Here is a 5911-nt window from a genome sequence, read left to right as displayed (position 1 = left end):
AAAAAAAAAAAAAAAAAAAACTACAAAATCTTCTTCAAGGAGTCATGAATTTTTCCATGGAAAGTCCATTTCTAAACTTCGTATTTTGGAGTTCTACTTTGAGTAGGTTAACATGAAGAAACAAACTACCACATGAAAAACAAAATAAGCAGACTAATGAAGAAGAATCCTGGAAATCCTTTAGAATTTAGAGCCCTTTGTAAAGTCTGGACAAGAAAAGAAGAGAAAGGGAGAAGTTGATAGAACAGTTTACAAGCACAGCTTGATACAGAGATGGCTTTTGTCCCAAACTAGAGTCCCAGACACTTTCTTTGTCCCCATGACACCCTGGTCATCTTAGCCCTAGAACCAGTATTTCTAGAGGACCAGAGCTTTAACTCTGGAATTCAGATTTTAGGTGAGCTGCAGAAGTTCGTACATTGTTATGCCTAAGAAGTTACTGTCCAGTCTGAACTGCTACAAAGCCTAGTTTTAAGTTTTAGGACATTCACACCAAAGTATGCACTCCCCTTCTTTTTCACTGCATTTTTTCTCCTCTCTATTCAAGCAAGTAAACTCTCCTTAACTATCAGGCAGGTAGCAGATCTGACCACTTATGTTCCATGCAAGCACACAAACTCACCTTCCCCATCATTCTTGTATCTCCTAAGATGCTACCAAACCAAAAAGCACAAAGAAAACAAAGGAAGCACAGCCAGGAGGGAAAGGTGGTCTGCTGCTGCTGCCAGAATCAAGCTGATTTAACAAAAACACACAAAGTTAAGACTCCACTTGTCTGAGAAATACACAGCTCATATGATTAAAAAAAAAAAAGTTAAACACACAATATTCACCTATCCACTGAGTATGTCTTCCTATAAGGGATAACTAAACAATTATAAATGATGAATCTAGCATAGATATTATGATTGACCATAGGGACATGGTCATTAATGGCATTTAATTAGCCCATTAAAGTTATCCAAAGTCAGTTTCCTACTCTAATAAGTGTAGAGGAAAAACTGAGGTTTCACCCAGGTCATTTACTAGCTCTAATGCAAATAAATTAAATAGGTTTTACACTAGTAGTCACCCTAAGTGTGGAATTTCACCACAGTTCATGAAAAGGAAATTCGCTAGGCAAGAAAAACCAGAAGAGCAACGAAAGATTGGCAGAAGGTTAATGGCAAAGAAAAAAAAACAACATATGGCCAGCCAGTCAAATCAAACAACTTTTAATTGTGGAGAAAAAAAAGAAAAATAAAAAAAAAAAAAAAAAAAAGAAAAGAAAAGAAAAAAATCCAGTCTATGAAGTTCATTGCGAACAGCTTTGCCTTCCCCCCCACACACTCCCTCCTCAAACACAGACATATTAGATATCCTTAGAAAGAAATCGTTTAGAAACCAAAACCCCATTTGCCAGTATTTCCAGACAAACTAAATGCTGACTACATTGAGGACTCTTCTTAGATTTATCTCCAATACTACAGTAATATTTTAAGTCTCCTTACATTCACTATAGTAATATATATATATTTTTTATATATATTACAATATATATATATATATATGCTTTCGATAGTTAGTAAAAATGAATATTCTTCTGCAGTTTGGATATACTATGACAGAAAACATACCATTATTGATGAAAAATAAACAAAAGAAGAAAAAAGTCTATAAAAAGAGGTGGATATAAAATTAAAGCTCTTAAGTAGCCCTATCAAATCACTGTCATCACAGCATTTGTGTAGGAAATCTAAAGGTTAAACAGATTACCTGAGCAGTCTTTCCAACTTTCATTTCATTAAAAACTCAAATATTGGCATTCAAGTCCACACTTGAGTCCACACTCAAGTCCTCACCACATAAGGTGAGTTCTGCAGAAAACAGCAATCCCATTTTGCCAACAGCTTCAAAAATTTGTGCTTTTTTAAACAATAACAAAGACCTCAAATTTTGAGCTCCTCTGTGAAAGAAAATGACAGGAAAAAACCGTATCAATAAGACTTTGCAAAAATTTAATTTTGACTTAAATCATGAGAAGTATTTTATCAGCCTTTTTTCCCCACAGGAAAATACTACATTTTCATCATTTTGTAATAAGTTTTTTTCAGATGTTGATGGGTCTTTCTTCTCAGTCTCCAGACTTAGAATGGCAGATTCTTATGTGTCAGATTTCAAGACTACTTTCTTACAGCCAGTGATTCCAAACAGCTTGACTTACAAGCTTTCATCCTAATACAAAAAAGGTTTTTCAAGTTTAAACTAAATACTTTTATCAAGATATAGGCACTGCATCAGTACAGAGAAAAAAGTAATTAAAGTTTAGAATTTGCTGTTTGTTGCACTGTGCAGCAGTCCAGAGAAATCTGAAGAGTTTTATCTGCAATTATTTAAGGCAGCGAGATTATATTTGAATGAATGCATTGTGTTTTTCCAATTAGCTATGAGATTGATGCTAACAAGTTTCTGCATAGTTTCACAAAGAAAATAATCACTAGACCATTAGGTACGGCAGAAAAGTATTAGACTTCACTAAATTACCTACGTTTCTTCAAATATTCAGTTGCTTATTACTTTGCTATTTTTTCTCCAAAATCTGTCAGGCACTTTATAAAAGTTGGTTAACATATTTAATTTGGCACTTCATTTTTGAAGGTACGAGGTTGTTAGTAACTTAAGCTTTTTCCCAATTCAAAACTTATATCCGACTACCAGCCAAGAGCAAAACAGATCACCATAAGTTAATGCTTTAGAAAGCATTAAAAAAAGGAAAGATGATGAAACTGTTTTGCAAATTCAGCTATACGTAATTGGAAAGTGCAGCACTTGAGTAGAACAACCACTTAAAAATTGTAATTTAAATGAAATCAAATATCTTCTAAAGACTCTTAAAATTCTATGCTCCAATTCATTTAAAATTTCAGTAATTATTCCAAAAGATTTTTTTCTGCTCCCCTGAAGATACCAAAACTCTTTCAGTAAGAGAGTGGACATGCTTGATAAACCCTACCAAAAGGTTAGATCACTGTTAGAGATTCATCAATGCTACTCCACAAGTAGCTGCTACTCCTCCCTCTCTCTCATTTCAGTTTTACCAAGAAAAATTTTTGCAGCAACACAACAAACTAGATCCGGGCACTGATAAAACCGAAAAATAACTAAGAATTGTGCTACTTTTCAGCCAAATCCCCAATGTAGACCAAAGAATGTCTGGAAGATTATAGGAGAGGACTGTTTCTCCTTAAAATGGCATTGTTGCTGAAACTGTCCATTAAGACATTCATTGAGTCTCCCTGCAAAACCACTTATTTCCACTTATATCAGTTGCCTGATTAAATTCACCATGCAGACCAACAAGCACAAAACAGGTGGCTGGGCTACAAGAAAAGAAATTTAAGAGGAGCTAAAGTTTGAGAGGCCATAAGCTATGATGATGATCAAATCAGTAAACTGATTAGAACTACAAATGTATTCAAATTTAGAAATCAAAAAGCAGAGCAAGTTTTTCAGTCCAAAGTTTTTACTTAAGAAAAAAAAAATTTATTTAACAGTGAGAAGTCATTTTAGATGAATTTCCTCTCCTCCTTCTAAACTGATCCTGTTCAAGATATCCTTTTTCAACACTGAATATAACAGCATGTGTTGACTTAAAATGTTTTGAAACTGACTGAAAAGGGATCAACTTAGAGCTGAAACAGGCCTTTCTCCTTTTCCCCCTCAATTAACCTGAATTTCAAAGTTAGTGCCAATGAATTCTTTAAGATTAGTTTTCACTGATTTATTTCATGAAAGGTGTTAATTTTGTTGTTGTTGCAAACCTAAGGTGAAATAAATGTGCACAAAATGTCAATACTGAGGACATCAATTAGAGGACACATCATTTGACCCAGTAAATACAAGTGAACTGGTTACTGTTTTGCACCAAAGGAAACAGACTTGTGTTACCACATCATCATCTGTCTGTCCCTTTAAACTCGGCTTCTCTGCCTTATTTCAACCAAACTTTAAAATAAATAATAAATCAGTATTAAGTGGGAGATGCACACAGAGAGCAAGTTTGACAAGAACCAAGTTATCAAACATTGCATTAGGCTGCCAATGAGTACAATTATAACTCCAGTTGTACTTTAATATGTTATCTTTTGCCCAAGTAGGATGCCTTAAGGGAACTGTGCTTACTACAGTAAAACAAAGGGGGGGGGGAAAGCAGACTTCTGTTCTGCTACCCACAGAAAAGTATGTTTCCATGCTTTGGCCTAGATCTCTCCTCTCAAGAAATCATTGTATTGAAAGCACAAAGGTAAGATTGGAAGAGCTAAAAATGGGGTGCCTTATTCACTCAGACATTGTACTTTAAACTACCAGGAGAGAAGTGCAGTAATTGAATATTAGCACAAGCCTAATTTTTCTAAGAAATTCTGAGGGACACCTCTTTAACGGCTGTGGACCACAGCCTTGGGCTACCAGGGCCTGGAAAGAACAAAGAAATGTGGAATATGCAATGGCAATGCATTAGCATATATGTAGTCTCTAAGTGCTTCCTTTACTCTAAGACACATCCAGCACAGACAGACCTGACCAAAGGACCAAAGATTCCTGGGTTGTATTTTCTACTAACCTTCTCTGTACGTTTACAGCCATCTGGATGGTCCACAAACACTGGTGGTAAGATCCCACTGCATTGCTGTAGAGCACCTCTGATAGAATCCATAAAGCAATGGATTGGCCTAGGCCATTCTGACATGAACACAGAAGCAAAAGGAGATGTTTTCCATCCACAAGATCTTAAGGCTGTCCTAGAAGAAGAACAGAAATTCAAGTAAGTTTCAAATTCAATTCTGGCAGTGGCTGAAGTGAAAGGGGAAGGGAAGGAGAGTTTCCCAACCATTTAGGACTTCAAAATCCTTTTTTTTTTTTTTTTTTTTTTTTTTTTTTTTTTTTTTTTTTCAAAGTGGAAGCCAAAAGACTGCTGCTAAAAAGAGGCAGTGAATCGAGCCTTTGAGGAAAACAACATATGCAGACTAAAAAGGAGAGGTGGAACAACAGCTATCAAAATTTTGTAGCCTTTCCAATTACATGATTTGAGTAGGAAGACTGTCTGTCCTCCTAAATAAGCAGTTATCTATTTTTGAGTTCTATATATGTCGCCCTCCATCCAATCAGGAACACTTAGCAAAACAAACATTGTTCTACATAAAGCTAGAAAACAGCTTCTCTACAGCTCATATTCACATGAACAGCTCTGGAGAAGATCATTCTTTTTTCTGATTTTTTCTATATACATTCTAGTTTACAGATGTAGAGTGTTTTTTTTTTTAAAAAAAAAAAATCTTTCACCTCTTGCCTACAATTTAAACAACAGTATTTATAATGATAGCTTTTGTAAAAAAAACTCTATTAATTTAGTAACACCTACGATTTAAGAATTATTATTTTTAACTTTAACAAAACAGTGACACTTGAAAAATTATTTCTAAGCCTTTCCAAGGGTTACCTTTAAAATTTTAGCAATACTTAATGAAACAATTCATTCAAATCTCTCCCTTCACTCAGTTTGCCATATTATATATTAGCCTACTAAATTATACAAGTTTACTGCTCTACCTGTTTAAACTGATGGCTTTCAAAATTGCTTGTCTAAATGAAAAACAACATACAACAAAAGAGGAAAAAATAAAGATGTTCACATCTATGATAATTTGACAGTATGCAGGAAATACATTGTAAGGAAAGCTAAGATTGGCAGTCGAAGAAAAGGTACATCAGCTGCTTATTCTAAAACAAATTACTACTTTACCTGCCTCAGTACAGAGATAAGTATAATATTTGACAGTGTCTTAATTTTTTTCATGTCATAAAATAGAAAAGGCAAGTGCTTCAACTCATATTTGCTCTGAATTTGACAATAGATTACTCAAGTACTAAAGAA

General features: G+C 34.5%; 1 protein-coding gene across 1 annotated transcript in view; it reads right to left on the bottom strand.

Annotated features, from left to right (window-relative positions):
• The window catches only part of GALNT1 (polypeptide N-acetylgalactosaminyltransferase 1), a 65554-nt gene extending 60780 nt beyond the window's left edge, over positions 1-4774 (bottom strand). The window contains exon 1 of the mRNA XM_085310711.1: positions 4601-4774. The gene's annotated coding sequence lies outside the window, so the exon portion shown is untranslated. The remainder of the gene's footprint in view (positions 1-4600) is intronic.
• Between the last annotated feature and the right edge of the window lie 1137 nt (positions 4775-5911).

The sequence above is a fragment of the Rhea americana genome, unplaced genomic scaffold (assembly GCF_003343005.1).
Source record: "Rhea americana isolate MKP2758 unplaced genomic scaffold, rheAme1 scaffold_324, whole genome shotgun sequence".
Lineage (NCBI taxonomy): Eukaryota > Metazoa > Chordata > Aves > Rheiformes > Rheidae > Rhea > Rhea americana.
The sequence above is the reverse complement of the archived record's forward strand: the minus strand, read 5'-3'. Positions and strand labels throughout refer to the sequence as shown.